Source organism: Ambystoma mexicanum, chromosome 13 (genome assembly GCF_040938575.1).
Source record: "Ambystoma mexicanum isolate Mex_15411 chromosome 13, UKY_AmexF1_1, whole genome shotgun sequence".
NCBI classification, from domain to species: Eukaryota; Metazoa; Chordata; class Amphibia; order Caudata; family Ambystomatidae; genus Ambystoma; species Ambystoma mexicanum.
Window position 1 is genome coordinate 479,220,228 of NC_090938.1, and position 19,057 is coordinate 479,239,284.

Genomic DNA, 19,057 nt, shown 5'->3' on the forward strand with positions numbered 1-19,057 from the left:
GCCCGAGCGTTGCAGCGGCCCCGGACGGACTTCGTTAGAGGTAACGTGCGTCGTACACAATCCCTGTGTATAAGGTGTCTATCCTTCATTCGAGCTGCATAACTGTCCCAACTTTGCCTCCCATACGGCCGTTACGCTCCATGCACGTCCGCAAAGCCAATCTGTGCTGCAGTATTTTCCTCATTCTTTCTCGTCTGCTGCCACACGCTCATGCGCATTAGATTGCTTGTGTATTAATGTTTTCATCACGTGTATGTGGATTGAGAGACTATTCAGTACATATTGTCAATGCATGTGACTTCTGGGAAGATTATACCAGACAAAGCCATAGTACATCACAGCAAACTACATTCATGGCATTGATGGCATTCAGCAGTGTTCCCCCGCCTGCATTCTTCATGCATGATACCAGTGAGCCTAGTATTCCGTGGAAAAGATGGATCAAGTCCTTTGAACACTATGCTTGAGTTGCTTGTGGCCCGCATTGTAATGCAGAAAAGAGGAAATCACTGTTATTACACAGTTTAGGCCCAGCGGGTCAAGAAAAATATGAAACCCTGCCAGAACTATCAACAGACGAAGATTCCAACATTAATGAATATGAACGTGCAGTCATGAAGATTGATAAACATTTTGAAAAGAAAATAAGTATTATTTTGGAGAGGTACAAATTTGGCAAGAGAACACAAGAGGAGGGAGAAAGTGTCGAGAAATGTATCACTGCATTAAGGAAACTTGCCAAGTCATGCAACTTCAACGAACAACTCGATGAAAGACTAAGGGACCAGTTTATGCTGGAGTGCCGGAGTGCAAAAGTGAGAGAGAAACTTTGGTCAGAAAATGATCCATCCCTAGATACAGTGCTTCGTGTAGCAAAGGAAGTAGAACGCACCGAAGAGTGTGTAAAAGAATTAGAAAATAAGATGAAACATATTCAAATTGAAACCAATAACATGAGAACTGCCAATGTATCCTGCAATATCACTGAAGAAACTTAGTCCATATCTATGATTAATAATGCCCCTGTCAAACGAAAAATGTCAGCCAGACAGTACGAGCCATCACAGTCTGACAAGGGGAAGTATAGAATCAATCAGAAAGGAATTTCTAATGACCGCACCAGGAAGGATAGTCCTGATAAACAATCTGTAAACCCAAGAAGAAGACGCCAAGGGAGGTGTTATAGGTGTGACAGCATCAATCACTGGGCCGACGACCCAGAATGCCCAGCCTTAAAAATCATATGCAGCAGATGCAAAGGTAAAGGTCATTATTCGAGGTGCTGCAGATTTTGTAATACTTCTACTAATTGGATAGTAGGTAACTCAGACAGTGGCCACAGTTGTGGATAAGAAAGTGAAGAATGTGTGTTTGTCATAACCGGTGATGATGATGAAGAGGTTCTAGAAAGTCCCAAGGCTATGGTTTCGGTTGATGGGGTGGAAATGAACATGATGATAGACTCCGGTACGAAGTACAGGTTGCTACCACAACATTTATGGGACAAAGCAAAGCATGAATATCTTCACGAAACCAACATCAACCCCAGAGCTTATGGTGGTGTAAGGATTGATAAGATAGGTTGGTTCTGGGGCAAGTTGAAATTTAAAGATAGGAAGGCCAAAGGCAAAGTATACATCACTAATGTAGGCAAAACACCGCTATTGAGTTGGACTCATCAAAGTAAACTACAAGTTAAATTAGATTCTTCTGCAGAAGAATCGGTCTTTGCCATCAACAATGATGTGAGTAAGTCTGAGGACAGTCATGATGCAGAAAAGGGAAGCACCATTGATGTCATGCAAGCTGTGTTTCGTGACGGCGTAGGATGCCTTCAGGGTTACGTGCATGAGATACAATTAAGACCTGATCATATTCCAGTAGCCCAGAAATTAAGGAATGTTCCTTTGTCCATGTGTGATAAAGTCAGAAAGGAGATAACAGGGATGGAAAATCAAGGAATTATTGAAGGTAGTGATGCCAGTGAATGGGTTTCGCCGTTGGTTGTCATTAGGAAGAAGTCGGGAAAACTCAGAATTTGTGTGGATATGCGGGAACTAAACAAGTGTGTTGTCCCTGACAGACATCCTCTCCCCAACATACGAGAACTAATCTTCACAATAGGGCCATCAAGTTTCTTTTCTACCCTGGATTTGACCTCCGCGTATCACCAAGTTAAATTACATAAGCGTTCCAGACATCTCACTGCCTTTATTACACCAGACGGCCTTTATCAATTCAATAGGATGCCATTCGGCCTGGTGTCTGCTGCGTCAGTGTTTCAGAAGATAATGCACAATTTGTTCGAAGGAGCACCTGGTGTAATATGTTTTCAAGACAACATCTTAATATACGCTGACAATCAAAAATCACATGATGACAGACTCAAATATGTGTGTGAGAAGTTATGCAAAGCAGGGATGACTCTGAGCAGGGATAAGTGTAAAATTAATTGCTCGGAAATAGAATATCTAGGACACAAGATCTCTGCTGATGGCATTTCACCCAAACCATAATTAGTGAATACCATAAATAAAATGCCCAGACCTTGCAACAAAGAAGAGGTGCACACTTTTATTGGAATGGTGGAATACTACTCCATATTTGTTCGTGATTTTGTGCTTCACACCGTCCCTTTACGAGAATTGCTCAAGAAAAAAAACTTCCATTGGAACGACGATTGTGAGGAAGAGTTCAACTTCATAAAAGCTTCAATAGATACGGCCCCAGCGTTGAAGAATTTCTGCAGTGACAAGAAAACGATCATTACTACTGATGCTAGTAATATAGGCCTTGGAGCTGTTATCACGCAAGAAGACAAGGGGCGTGAAGTTTTGATTGCATTCGCATCGAGCTTACTCAGAGGAGCTGAAAGATCGTATGCTGCAATTGAGAAAGAGGCGTTAGCGATAAAATGGGCAGCTGAAAAATGTAGAAGTTTCATATGGGGCGGTGAAGTAGAATTTCACACAGATCATAAACCTTTGGTCCACGTTATTATGTCTAAAGGATTGGACAAAGTTTCCAATAGAATCAGGAGGTGGGTGATGCTTCTTCAAGAATATAATTGCACAGTCCGTTACGTGCCTGGAGCTAAGAACATTACAGCTAATTGTCTGTCCCGCCTTACCAATGTTTCTGAAATCACGGATGGGGAAGATGACATGGAAGTTGTGCTGAGCATAGAGGCAGCATCGATTTCGAAGATGAAATGGGATAATGCTGAATGAGAAGACGAAACGTTTAAATGCTTGAAAGAACTACTCAACCGTCAGGGTCCATGGAACAAAGCAAAATTCGAAGAAGCGAACCTGATGGCGTATTGGTCTGTTGCTGATGAATTACATGTATACGATAAATTCATTATGAGGGGAGATAAAATAATCCCTCCTTCAAGTTTGCCAGAGAGTGATCGAACTTGGACATGAAGGCCACCAGGGTATTATAAAAACCAAACAAAGGATAAGAAATTATTTCTGGTGGCCCGGATGCGATCTGCAGATAGAACGCTACATTAGAGACTGTATCCTTTGCAGTAATAGTGAAAAGAGCTGTGTGGGTGTGAAACAATCTATGGTGATTACTGAGATTCCAAGTAAAGTATGGAAGGATGTGGGCATAGATATTCTAGGTCCTGTAAGTAGCAATGGAGTGCAAACATTTTGCTTGGTTGTTATTAATCTCCTCACCAGGTGGGTGGAAGTGTTGATTGCACCAAGCATTACTGGGAAAACTGTGATTGAATTTCTGTCTGCTATTTGTGAGAGGGAAGGGTACCCTGGGAGCATTCTGACCGACAATGGTACACAATTCAAATCTAAAGAGATGGCAGAATTCTGCAATAAATATTCTATTGAACATAAAATAAGTTGAACATAAAAAAGCGCTATATACCACCCCCAAACTAATGGAATAGTAGAGCACTTTAACACAATATTGAAAGAGACCATTAGAGTCGCTTGGTACAATGGTATGAACTGGGAGGAAGCGGTCAAGGAGAGGGTAGTTGCACATCGCTTTACACCGCATTCCACCACAGGCCTTTCCCCCTTTGAGTTAAGTAGAGGAAGGAAGGCCAACACAAAGTTGGCACCATTGTGGTTAGACAACAAAGGAAATGGAGTGGAGAAAGACTTTGAGTCTGTATGTGATAAGATCAGGGAGGTGCAATGGAAGAACAAATCGATCCATGATAAGAGAAGACATACTGATAAGTATGATAAGGTCACTGTTGTGGGAAAGTTGGTTATGATTCACTTTCCTCCTGCCCTTTGAGAGAGCCCGTGTAAGTGGTCTAGGCCAATCAGAGTCATAGAGGTATTCAAACATGCTGTCAGAATGGAAGATGGAAGCATTTGGAATGTTGAGGGGATATGGGTATGTGGTGACAGTAAATATGGCAGTGGTGGTGGTGATGATGTTAGTTTGGGTGTGAAGGAAATGGGTGAAGGAGTCAATTGTTGTGGCAATGATGTTGGAGTGAAAAGTATGAGAAGTGTGTCTAGGGCAAAGGTTGTACCGAAAGCTTTTCTACAAGTTTGTCCAAACAAATCTGAAGTTGTTTCCTTGCCAGCTTCTTCCAGAGACACTGCCTGCAAGTCCAGATGGGGAAGGACTTATCGCACACCTAAATGCATGGAGAACTATGTGTGACCTTGCTTGTCTTTCCAAGACAATTGTTTTTTTTTTTTTTTTCGTTTTTGCTGTACATTATAAAGGAGGGGAGATGTGTAGCATTCGTGCTACATGGGAAGACACCTGCCTGGCCGTATCATGGGTCCCTGCCTGGCTCCGGTGCTAGTGGAGCGAGCACGAGTTCTGAGCTTGAGGGCTGGAACTGGAATGCAAGTTGAAGAACAACGTTTCCCAGCCGCGGCGGTGATGGGCGGACTCCCTCCTCTTTTCCCAATATATATATATTATACTTGTTAACCTTAAATAAACACCTCAGCTTTATTTTCATAATATAATCAACCCTGCGTCGTAGTATCTTTCCGGGCCCTGATACTACAGAGACCGATACAAGACCGGTCTGTGTTGAAGCCAAGGTTGCAAGTATCAACATAGTAGGGCGGGCGCTGGAACGAACATTGTTAAAACGCGTCTGATAAGAGACGGAAGTGAAGTTGAACTGCTGATGAGTAATTGATTTTTAAAGCAAGCTACAATACCTTTGACAGAGTGGTTTGGCACCGCGTGGGTGCTCAATCGAATGTCTCTGTAAGGTATCCAGCTGAGAAGTGACAAAGGTAGATACATTTGCTCCAGTCCTGTCAGAGGGAGACCAATTGAAAGAGAACAAATAAATGTGAATCGAAGTGGTCCTGCGACGTGTCAAGCAAAATCCAGTGCACAATGGAAAGTCTTTTATTTTGATGAAGTAGAGAACATTTTGAGAAATACATGAATTTGGTCCGAGCCCGGCAGAGGGAGATCAATTGAAGGTTTTGTGTTGAAGGGGGTCTGAGCCCAGCAGAGGGGGACCCGGCGTGAACAGTAAATCACCCGAGAAGTTGTATAAATGAAAATCCTGAGAGTAAAGGAACTTTAATGTTTTGTCATGTTGCATCAGGCCCTTTGAAATAAGAGGCTTTGAATGGCAAAGAGACTTTCGCACAGAAGGCCCTGATGTTGGAGTCTTGAACTGCATCCTCATGCTAGAGAAGACAGATAGTGTGCTAGGCTCGAGTGTGCCGCGTTGTCCTTTGCAGAAAACGTGGGGAAGGGAAGCCAACGACTTGAATAGCGTGACATATCATTTCTTGAACACTTTTCTTTTGCATAACATTGTTTCTCCACACTATTTGTATTTAGAAGTAAGGATTGGCAATAGGTTTATTAGTATAGGCCCTTTTATTTTGACAGACTCGACTAGGACTGGGTTATTATCATTGGATGGTCGTAGATTGCTACCATCTTTAGATTTAGGATTAGATAGGCATTTTCCAAACCCTATTGCAGTTCAATAAACACCCTTGAACTGTGATCACTTGTGTCTCTTTTACTGTTTGATACCATACCTTCCTTACATGAACCACAGACTGGGATCCCCTCAGGGTTGCATGCATGCCAACATTTTGCATTACCTGCGAGGGAGAGTCTGTCACCAAAAGCAGGAGAATGTAATTTTCCCATTGGAATGAATTGGGGGTGGAATTATTTTAAGAGGGAGAACGTTTAAAATAGCAACATTTTTAATAGTCTGGAGTTGCACGCATAAATCAGGAGATTTGGCTTGTATGGGGTTGTGAAGGGGAGCCCTAGCAGGACCTGTGTGGGTGAGGCCAACATTATCAATTCCATTTGGGAGACACTAGTACAGGCCAGGTCTTAACTTTGTATTATGGGACTTGCAGTCCTGGAATTTTTCATTATAACTCCAGGGCTTCCAGAATGCAAAGTTTAAACTAGGACTGGAGTAGTGTCTCCTGAACAGAATGGACAAGGCAATGTTTGCATGTGTGGCTTCAGGTCAGTGTTCCTTGACATCAATGTGGTATGCACAGGAGGCTCATTACCCATCCCATAAGGTTATCAAGTCAGGGCCACCTGGCCCACACCAGGCTCACTGGGGAGGGTGGTGGTCAATACTTCTCTGATAAGCATACATACTTCTGTGATGATTTGTTGCATTTTCTGGCAATGTGCACACACTTGGCACATGGCGCTGCTCCATCAACCGAATAAGCCCTATCAGCATAGGAATGGGAGTGTTTGTGTTCTGCCACAACAAAGGGACCTCGCAAGAGCTATGAGTAGCTCAAGCACAGCAAGTCTTGCACTTCTGGCTCCTCCAACTCTTCTCCCCATGCCACTTCCAGTAAGAAGCAGCAGCACAGGTCCTATCATAAATTGGAAGCACTAATCAGAGAAACATTAAGAGAAGAAAAAAAGTTGCTACTCCAAAGCATACAGGAAAATAGACTCACCCCCCTTCATCTTCCTCATCTTTGACCTCTTCCTTTTTCCTTCCATCATGATGACAAGTCCAAGGGGTAGCTAGAAGGGAAGTATTTGGGGAAGGAATCCATAGGCAAGCTTATGAAACATGTGACAGACTACGTGCAGTTCTCTGGTGATGGGGCCGCCGATCCCAATGTAATGTCATGCATGCTGGACATAGTACCCCTGGACCTGGAACAACATCTTCATGCAGAACGAGTTATGCTCATGGAACTGCTAGACCGTTCTATTCTAAATGGAGATTGTTTGATGCACTGCTGGGAAAACGACGTCTGCATTATTCACGTCGTTAAATTCACGTGATTTAGGTTAGTCACGTGTGTTTTGGCAGTACGTTCATAAACAGCGTGAATACGTCGCTCGCTGCTTCTGATTGAACCATTATGGTGTTTGGTAGCTGAAACCCTTGATCTGCGTCCTCGCATTTTCTTCAGTTACTTCCTTGGCTTCTTCGGCATGTTTCCTTCCACACGCGAATTCCTGGAGCTGCTGTCTGGAAGTCACAGGTTGGCCGCACTGTCTGCGTGCTCTTCAGTCGCGTGTATTCTGACACGCGGGTTCCTGATTTCTTCGCATGCTGCTTTCCTGACTACATGAAGTTGGTCGCGTGGAAATCCCACGCGGACGCTGTTTCCAAGCGCACTGTCCTGGGCTGCTCTGACTGCGTGCACTTTAGTTTGCTTATCACACGTGAGCTACTCTACTCTTTACACGCTGTGGTCCTAGTTGCGTGTCCTTGTGTTGCGTGTGAATCCTCACGCTTGCAAAAGCGGCTGTCCCGGCGGCGTGAACTCTTTTGCGTGTAAACCTACACGCAGGCTTTTTCCTCACGCTTGCAAGACCGGCTGTCCCGGCCGCGTGAACTCTGTCGCGTGTAATCCTGCACGCGGACTTTTGAACTCTGTTGAACGTGTAATTCCACACGCATACTATTCTTTGCTTTGGAGTGAATCCCTGGCACCTGTGAGGAGATAACAGGTGGACTCAGTTCATCTTATTTCTGTTTCTACGTGGGAAAGGAAGTATTTCTTTTTGGACGCTATCCTGTGGTGCACCAACCCGGTATCTAGCGTGAGCCTCGTGCCTTTCGGGATAAGTCTCCCTTACTAACCTTCCCTTCCTTTTCGTTTGTTTCAACTCCTGGATTTCTTCAGAGACTTGGTGAATACTTCAGTTCTAAGCCCACAGGTCAGTGCTGTTAACTAGTGATATTTCTGTTCTATAGTCAGTTGATTTGGGACAATTTCTTATGATACTTTATTTATCCTAGGCTGACTTCCTATAAAGCTCCCACGCCCTTTCCAGTGATCCCTCTCTCTGCCTGTTTCATCGGTCATAGAGTGGTATCATTTGGAAGGTCTAATTTGACTTCACTACTATCAAGTCGTGTGAATAAGGATCCGGAAGAGCCCTACCAATTGTATCCTTTTTGGTTACCGTATCCTTTTCAAAAGATACCTTGGTGATTTATGACATGTAAATCCTACAGTCCACCAGACTATTAAAAAAGGCCTGTCAGCCAAAGGAAAGGGCTACATTGTGATTTATGTTATGCTTTAAAAATTGTCCTCTAAACTGTGACAGTGAACGGTTCATGGTGACACAAATTTTGCAATTGTTTTGTTAATTAAATCTGGAGTTTCTTGAAGATTGACTTACCATGCTGACAAGTCTTATTGTTTAATGTTTTCTTTTACAAATTTATAAAAACCAGCAAAAGGTTCTCTTTTTCCTTTTCAATAAATTGGTATTGTTGAATTTTCTGAGTGATAATATTGAAATTATATATTGAATGACACTATTTGAATTCTTTAAACTGCAAAATTGTTAATATCTACGAATTACATTAATAGATTTGGAGTTTTTTTTGCTCCTATTAGAGTGCACCGTGGGCTGACGGGTAGCAATACACGTCTTTCTTCTTCAGTTCTGTAGTTAGTCCCAAGTGGCCCTGTGACATTTGCCGCAGTGCACCCGAAGATTTATTATAAAATCAACTCCTACTATTTAAATCTGGCCATGGAAAATTGACCTTTCTACACAAAGCCTTTAGTGCCTCCCTATCTCTTATTATACACCTTTCCATCCCAACCCTCCTCTCTGATTTTATCTAGAAGTTTGCAGACACAGCACTACCTGCTCTCTTGCATCCTCACCAGATCTGTCACCAAAAACAAGCACATAATCTTTGATTTTATCTCCTCCAAAAGCCCAGGCATCCTCTTTATCACTGAAACCATCACACACAAGGCTTTCCGCAGCTACTCCTTAATCGTGCATAACAGATCCAACAGAGCTTGGGGGATAACCATCCTCCACAAATGACACCTCACAGTTTTACAATCTGTGAAGCAACCATGCAATGCTGACTGCGACTCACTCCTAGTGAAATTCCAATTCGCTGCCTCCATCAGCCACAGCTTTCTACTCCTTTACAGACCTCCAGACTACAACACTAATTTGGAATGATCACTCCTCCATCTTCTCTCTCATGAACGCCGCCCTTCTTTGGAATAAAGTCATATTAAACCCTGAACTGGCTGACTCCCTTCTATCTTCCCCCCGAACCTCAATCTCCAATGAGGACTGCACTCTATCGACCTTTTTGACTGATGGCTCTCTAATGCCCTCATCCCTCTCACCCAAACCAGGACTGTTTCTCGCAGACTAGGCCCTACTCCCAAGTGGTTCACTCCTTCGTATCAAATACTTCAAAACCCTCGAGTACCATCTGGAGCGCACATGGCGGGCCTTCCCAATGCTCCAGAACAGAGCCATTTATGCCAGACAGATCAGGACCTACAGAACAGAAATTAGGAAAGCCAAAAGATCTTTCTATGGAAACCGAATAGCCAACTCCCATAACCCTAGCAGGGAACACAACAGCATTATCGCAGAATTCAAGGCTCACTGGCATCAGGCATCTTCCCTGCAGCGTTCAAAACCTCTTACGTCAAGCCCCTACTTGAAAATCCCTCCCCAGAGCCCCTCCTTCCATCTACCTACCGCTCAATCTCAAAAACCTGCTTCATTGCCAAACTCTTAGACCCCATGGCATTTACCCATCATACACTCAGCTCTGCTCTTCACAGAATTCAATTGCCTATTCGATCCTGCCCAGTCCGGATTAAGACCCCTCAGAGGAACAGAAACTCCCCTCGTCTCCATCTGGCATGACAGGAAAAGAACGACAGACTCAGAAGACTGTGCTGCACTCATTCTCCTATACCTTTCGGCTGTATTTGATACTATTGACCACTACATCCTCAGGGACATATTCTACTCTCTAAGCACCAGGGATTCCACTCTAAAATGGATCTCCTCCTTCCTCGCCAATCCCTCACAAATCACCCTCCTCCCCGGCCCCCCATGCTTCTCCAAAGGATTCCCACATGTGGGCCTCCCTATCCCCTCTCCTCTTCGACCTCTACCTAAGCCCGCTACCTGCACTCATCCCCTCATATGACCTAACCTGCTACAACTATGCCAATGACACTCATATCATAAGTTTCAAGATTCCCAAAACCCTGGCCTCCTTCCATCCTGAACTCGCCTCCTGCCTCTCAGAAATTGACCACTGGATGACATCTAACCACTTCTTCCTTAATCCTGGTAAAACCAAAATCCTAATCTGTGGCAAAACCTCCCTCTTCCCTCAACCCACCCCCTGGCCACCTTCCATAGGACCCCAGACTGTAGCGGGGAGCTCAGTAAAGAACCTTGAATGCAGCTTGGACTCGGATCTAACCCTCTCTCAACGCATCAACGCTGTATCCAGATCATGCAATTTTCACCTTAGCATCCTCAGATGTATCTTCCCTTATCTCTCCTACCCTCACAGAGTCTTGCAATCCTGGCTATCATTCTCACCCGCTTAGACAATGCCAGTTTCCTCTATCTGGGTGCCTACCAGCTCAGAAAGCTTCTATGGATTGTGGTACACCAAACGTAGGAATACGTCACAAAGGTGTCATTCTGGCTAAAGACTTGTATTTCAAACAACAGCACAATAAACATCTCCCTTTCCCTAACTCCAAAGGGAAATCTCTACCTAAAGAAAAGATAACTGGCTGCTCATTGTCAGGATGAATGTCCAACCAAAATAACCATCCACTGTCCCAAAAATCCTCTTCTTTCCCTAGCACCAAACAAAATAAATAATTAAGAAAAAAGGTCAGGTGGATGAGTGCCTCCTACTGAAATAGTGCACCACAATAATATGACAAATAACTAGAAAATAGTTCAAGTTCAAATGAGGGCCTAGGAGAATGATTCCCTTCTGCTGGCTTATCAAGTTCCAACTGTGATGACAGTCTCTAATACACTGGGGGTAATTCAATATCAACAACACCCTTGTGGTCTTGAACCTCCGATCAGGCTTGACTCTGTATTCTGTTACTTTAGTGTCTGATTTAACAGCAAGGAGAATGACTCCCTTCTCCTGGTACAACAAAGGTGTTCTTCAAGATCAAACAACACTTTTTAAGAGTCCTCGTAGCTCCTTCCAAACTCCGTTTAGGGTGAACTTACACTCCTCCTTTTCCTAGTTTCTCCCACACTGAGGAAACTTAATTACTTCACCTTTTTGAACTTGAGTGTCTCTCAAAAAAGCACTGAGATTGAAAGGGCCACTAGGAGTAGAGAGACCATTCCTGACACAATCTTCTTCCTCTGGACTCTTAGTGGTGGTTCTTAAACCAGTGATGCCAATCGGATTGCTTCTTATGTCTTTCTCTCAGTGGGGTTAAAATATAGGACCGCAGTATAGCCTGGAAGAAGACCTGTGGTCGAAACATGTGTTGGCTGTGTCAATCCTATTAAATATTGATTTATCTCTTATCCATTGTACATGCACAGTGTGGTTGTGTAATTGTTGAATTTTTAGTCTATTGGATTCCTTGGGCATAGGATCCAGCTTGACACAACTACCCACTGAAGTCAGTCACACTGAGTGCATAACTCAGATGTAATCCAATAATTATATAATTCTTTCATAATAAGGTCATTGAACTGACAAGCGCCTTGGATTCCAGTCTTATGCCCCATGAGTCTTTAGATTGTCTTTCACTCTTATATCACACTTACGGCAAATCACTCCCTATGTATTTGATATTCAAGTTTCTATTATCACAGTCTCTCTGAGGAGGGAGATCACTACCATAGCTTCTCGCACTGGCTTGATATTCAGCTCCCCCTTTGAGAAAAGGGAGACCCTTCTTGTTTGATTTCACACTTGAGGCAGACTGTTGGTAGTCACAAAGATGAGGGAGATTACTCCTGAGATTTCGCAGGCTTATAGTATTTCTGCATTTATCACTGAGGCGAGGGAGATTACTCCCCAGACCCTCCCCCCTTTTTGTAAGTTTTCTCATCCATTTTGAATCTCCCATGCTCCCCAGGCTTCACACCGGGTGCTCTTCCCTTCAGGTAGCCCTTCATCTCTTTTTATACAAATAGGATGGGTCGTCCCTAGTGTTAGATAACAATCCTTCATCTGTTTCATATGGCCCATCTTCATCCTTCCTAGCGTCTTCATCGTCTCAGTACTTATTTGGTGAACACTAGATTTGCTTCCTTGAGTGCTCTTCCTCCTTTCAATAGCTTCAGGAAAGACTTGTAAATGCCCTTGACCTTTATTGATTATACTGTGCTCAACCTCTGAGTTAATATAGGTTGAACAATTACAATACAAAGCAGTAGTGCTTTCCTTTGGGCTGATAATATTTTGAGGTCTTAAAGTTTAACGAGTGAGAGGGTAAGGGGATTCCTGAATGTAAAGAGAGTCCTTATCCCCAGAAGGGGAGTCTCTCCCTGGGAAGTCCTCCTGCTTTTTACCACCCTTGGGGGGATGATTGGGTAGCGGCCTCACCTCCTTAGCCCCACTGGGAAGAGCTCCCCTCTGGGGGAGAAGTGACGAGATCCAGTCAAGTGTCACAGGATACAAAACCCAACAGCTAGGATCTTACTTGACCTCTCAAGGAGAGAACACATCACTCCCACCCTTAGGGTGCTCCACTGGCTTTCTATCAGCCGGCGGGCGACTGTCAAGGCTATGTGCATCACACACACTGTGAACGGCACACGACATGCCCCGTATTCCTTCAACACAAGCTTACAGGCTACCAACCAACCAGAAACCTTAGATCTGGCTCTTCGCTCCTCCTTGCGGTCCCCCCTTTCAATTCCAGCAGAGTTGGAGGATCCTCGTTCTCCATCCAAGCTCCCACCCTCTGGAACTCCATTCCACTCAGCATCCGTGATGAAGAAGATCCCCTCCCCTTCAAAAAGACCCTCAAATCCTGTCTCTTCTCTCCAGCAACCTGACGAAACCTTCCACACTTCATGCCTGCCTTCATAACACCTAAGCCATTAATAGGTTTGTGCCTGCCCAGTATATCCTCGAAGACAAGGCAAAGTATAATCTCGGAGCAGACCGGACAAACTGATTCCATAAGCACGTTTAAGCAAAATGCCAACTGTAGTTCAAGGTACATACTTATACAACACTTCGGTGGACACGAGCTGTAGGCACGGCTGCTCACCCGCATGCATCTGCATCCTATGATATGATATGATTGGTCATTCATAACGCGCTTAATACCCAAAGGCTTATAGGCGCGCACCCGGGGATCGAACCTGTGTTGCTCCGTGTCATCTTGCTTTCAAGGCGAGCAGGTTGCCCCTGAGCAATACAGCAACATCACTGCTCCCTCAGTCGGGAAACCCTCCTCCAATGTGGCCAGGGAAGGGCAGCTGCTACCTGACCCCCACCCTGGGGGTGGCTGCCTGATAGAGCACCATTGGGGGGAGGTAACCCTCATGGGAGGGAGGAAGACTCACTGGCCCATCCCTGGTGTCCCCCCTCTCATTCAGGCCATGATACTCAGTCTCAGACTCCACCAACCCATATGGCATTTTGCAATAAAGAGCCAGTCCATCTACTTTATAATGACTGTGAGCCTTTTTGCCACACAAACCAGAAGGCGGCGCAGTGTTTAAAACCAGAAAGTGTCATGATGGCAGGTGTCCGGGTTCAAGAATTCGCCACAGGCTCTGCTTTAATAACTGCTTTATTGTGTGAAGAAAACACCAAAATAAGAGGAAAGAAAAGATCATTGCGCTTAAAGGTGTTTCTTTGGTTAATAAAAAGATTAATTCTCTTCTCGTTCTAAAACATAAAATACAGGAACCTCGATAGTCGGCTCACATTCTCAATAGCCTTCAAGAACACTTGGATGCAAAGTATTTTCCCTTCACACACTCAATTCAGAGTAGACACCAGTGATACCATTGCAAAGACAGAGATACAGCACTACAATGTTTCTGCATAGAAGTTCAAAGAGAGCCCAAACCGTGAGGTCGAAGATAAAACAGTTACAAAGTACGTGCTTTTCCCCTGGTTTCAAGTGGTGTCAGCAAATGTCTGAAATCCACAGAGAAGAACAGAAGGCTGCTTGGGAACTCCCCACACCACTGCAACAGTATTCACGAGTCGCAGGAAACAGCTCTGTCAAGGGAGATTCAAAAGAGATGTGCGCATGAAAGCAGAAACGTGTGTCTGACAAAAACCAGACAAAAAGGCAGAACACAGCGGCAAAGAAAGTCCAATGAAAAAGTGTTGTTGTGAAATCGCTGTTAAGCCAGATGACATATACATATGTCATAGTACATACGGATCCACAATCATTAATCCTATATATGCTGCCATTTCAAAACAGTGTCCATCGGGCAAGTCGATAACGAGTACTCCTTAACTGGGAATTCTTGACAGCAGGAGACTCACAGCTCCTGACGCAGGTCATGAAGGCAGAAGAAGCAGTCTCTGTTGTGGAATCAGAAGGGGCTGTAGACGCCATCGCGAGAAGCCCAAGAGACGGACGTCTGCCGCAGAGACACCAAAAGCCAGCAGAGCTGCCAGAGAAAGTCAGAGGCATGGCGCGGAGACCAGGAAGCAAGCGAGGCATCTGCCAGACCCGACTGCAGATCATAGGCCGAGTTGGAGGGCGCAAAAGAACCTGAAACTGCTGCTGAGAACCAATGAGCCCACTCAGAGGGAGTGGAACGCCAGGGCAGTTAAAAGGATATGCTGCTTACCGAATGAAACAGTATGTAAATGTTTGGGAGACCCGAACAAGGATGTACTCCTGGGACATTATTGGAGAAAATCACAAGTGAATAATAAGGGGTTGGAGACCCGATGCCATACTGAAAAGGGACACTGGGTCAGAAAACCGTAGGCATGAGAAAAAAAGGACAGATGGCACAATCTGAGAAGTCCTGGTGAGGAAGTGAATCCAGCATTGAGAATTGCGTATCTGGGACTCGCACCCAAAATGTGTAAAAAAGCAAAATCCTGGCAGGAGAGTATACCTGGCAGTTTAACTGCCAGTCTGAGACCTGCACCCAAAGTGTATGAAGAGGAAGTCCTGGCAGGAGAGTATACCAGGAAACATAATTGTGAGTCAGAGACCTGCACCCAATCGGAAGAGAACTGTGAGAATCGAAAAGAGGAAAAGCAGCTTGTTGCAAAAGTGGAGACTCCAGGGCACGGAAGCAGTACCCTTTGGACAGAAATTGTGTTTGAACTGTGAAAGCAAGAAGCAACAGAGTGTCTCTTGAATGGGAGAAATCCACGGGAAGGAAACAATACCCTCTGGACAGAAATTGTGTGTGAACTCGGAAAGCCAGAAGCAACAGAGTGCCTCTTGAGTGTGAGAAATGTAGGGGAAGGGAGCAATACCCTCTGGATAGAAATTGTGTTTGATCTGAGAAGGCAAGAAGTGGCAGAGTACCCCTTAACATTGTGAGAGATACAGGGAAAGGGAACCATACCCCTAGACTGGAGAACTGTAAGTCTTTGAGAAAAATAACTTTCTTGTGCTGGAAAACTCTGGGAAAAGGAGGATCCCTCCTGAGGATTGATAAACTTTGGTTACTTGTTTTTATTTACACCTTTTCACTTTGGAACTTTGTTTTGAAACTGTGGAGAGAACTATGATTGCTCACTTGAGAGACTATCAATCTCGGACTGTGTCATTAAAACAAGCCTGTGGGTGAAAACTTTGGGCGTCGTTCTTGATGCCAACCTCAATACGGAAAAAGCATGCTTCTCACATTAAGGCTACTCGAGCATACACCACTAAGCTCATAAAACAGATTAAACCATACTTGTCTGATACTAATGTTGCCACACTGGCTACAGCTCTTGTAATTTCTAAAATTGACTATTGAAACAGGTTATTTGCTGGTACCTCCAAAAACAACATCAAGACACTACAGGTTGTTCAAAACAACGCAGTTAGAGCTGTTTGTGGTATTGCTAGAACAGAACATATATCCAGGCAGAACATATATCCAAGGCTCTCAGATCTTTGCTCTGGCTCCCGGTTAAACGTTGAATTACCCACAAAATGTTATCTCTGACATACACTTTCCTGTCTAATCAAGCTCCTGGGTATTTGGCGAAATTAATTCAGAATACTTCTGTTACTCTGGCCCTTTGTTCTAATGTTCTGGAAGAGCTTTCTCAACCGCGTTATAAATTACAGAACTTTGGCAGTACTAGATTTGATGTTTGTTCCCCGCTCATCTGCAACTCGATTCCACTTGATCTTAGAAATATTCCTGACCTGTGTCACTTCAAGAAAGCCATCAAAACTTTTCTCTTCAACTCCAAGGATTAAGACGTTGTAGTTCTCTTCTTTGATTCTCTGGTTTGACTTTTGTTTCCCCTATGGTCACTTCTTCAGTGCGCACTGTGCCTTTGGCCATTTTGTGCCTTATAATAATGTAATTCATTAATTATTCTCCCTTTTCACGTTATGATAAGTTTAGAATGTTAGGGACAGGTTAAGAGTTCGAACACAGGACGGAGAACTCTTTTACTTTTGGGCATACTGACAACTGACCTCCTTAGTTTCATTGAGGCAGGGAAACCCCTCATAGTGAGTGGGTCTTTTTCCAACCCATTTTGTGTTAATAAAAGCCTATAGCAATCAACATAATGCCCTTGTGTCCGAGTCTTTCTGCTTATTCTTTACATATGGCATCTGGCGTGGGATGTAGCTCAACTGATATAACCTGGAAACCCATTGAAAAAACAAAATTTCAAAATAACATTCTTCAAAGCTCTTCTCTTCACGTTAATAAAAATGAAGGACGCTCACGGAACTGAGTATAAAATACAAGTCTCTTCAGAAGAGCGAATTAAAGATATTAAAATAACTCCTGTAGATCAACTAAAGACCCCTTTATAACAAAAATAACTCTTTTTTTAAGGGTCACATTTTATTGATGATACTTGCCTATCGGACTACAATATCTGCCCAATACTAGGTTAAGTCTGGTAATACGTCCACCAAACATCTCCCTCCGATAGGTTTACTAGGTATAAAACCAAGTCTTATAGGACCCACCTCGAAAGTCAATAAGACTCTATTCGGTTCTCCCTTGGAAGGAGAAGGTTCTAAAAACTCGGACGAACCCCAAGAAAGCCAGTTAAAAGACTAACAGAAGTTCAAAGAAGAAATCCGATTCCTTCCCAAAACATCTAAGGCCCGGTTATAGTGAAAAGGTGCCTTTTCTGAAGCCAAAATGTCCACCTTGGACACCTTTCTGGAAAACCTTGTGACCTATCCAATCCAGGCAGACACAAGTTTCCAAACTGGTTTAGAGCAAATTCTTACTATCCAACAAAGACCGATCCTCCCCCATGGAGTACTCCAACAATACAACAAGTAAGAAGATCTTGGAAAATGCTTTCTGAATTTTGAGAGACTCACTCAGTAGTGTCACTGGGGGGATGACTTAACAACATGGCCCCTCTCCTCAAGGAGAATTACAGGCCTCATACAAGGTCATAATCCCCCTTTGGGACCGCATTGTCCCTGTGGAATTGGGAGCCTGATTACAAAATACACTGGGCCTCATTACGGGTCCAGTGGTAACCCTGCCGATGCTACTGGCGGGTTGCCGCTGGACCTGTAAAAGTTTACTGGTGCATGACTTCCTGGTGCCACTGGGCTATTACAAGTCCGGTGGCCTAGAAGTCAGGAGCCGGTAATTTTGATGATCCCCATCCCCATAGAGTCCCACAGGACTCTATGGGAGTGGGGACATGGAAACACTGGCACCGTTTTAACGGTGCCAGTGTTTCTGTGACGGGTTTGCCTACCATGACCGCTGTGCCCGGCAGGGTCAGACCTGTTGGGCACAACAGCTCTGGCAGGCAAACCCATAGTTTTCCGGTCCGGAAACAAGTGTGCCAGTGAGGTTACCGGCACCCTTATTTCCAGACCGGCAAACTTGTCATGAGGCCCACTGTCTTTGTAGCTGGGAAAAAAAAGTCTACCCAAAGTTCTGGAAACTCTGGCCCTAGAACAATGTACCAATTGCTTACCCCCTTTCTTTCAAAAAGCCATCCGGCAACTTAATAAACCAACCCTGGTGATTGCCATTGAAACGGCCCAACATGTTTCAGAAGCCAATACGCAATTAAGGCTATTACATAGAAGGGAAGAAATCCGAAAAGACCTGAGCATCTTTTCTCACAATTCTTCTTGGGTAGAGGAGAAGGGAATTATAAAAGAAAGGATCCCAGAACCTTGGTATAAAACAGGATTAAAGGAACACAACCAAACAGAAGAGAGGAAACAACTAGTTCCCAAGGAGAAGGTAGGGATTAAAACTGAGGAAGGAAGAAGTGCTACATCAGCTAAACTGTTTCTCTCCTGTGCACAAAAAAGGCACATATCACAACATTGTCCTTCCAACAGGATTGATAAACCCATGTAGATCGGGTGTTTGATAGACGAAGAACGGTAAGAATTGAAATACCAAGACGGAGACAGCCTAGAAACCCAAAGTAATTATTATTGTGACAGTACCCCTTTTAAAAGCAATGAGGTAGCCATTATGAATGGAACACCCAATAAGGCAATGATAAATTTAGGCAGCAAAAAGATGGCGGTCAGGGCAGCATTAATCTCAGCTGGGAAATTAAAAACCAAGAGACTTGTAAATGTTAAATGCGTACATAGCGATCAAGAGACTTAGCATCAAATAACAGTGGCCATCCAAATAAGGGGACAGAAAC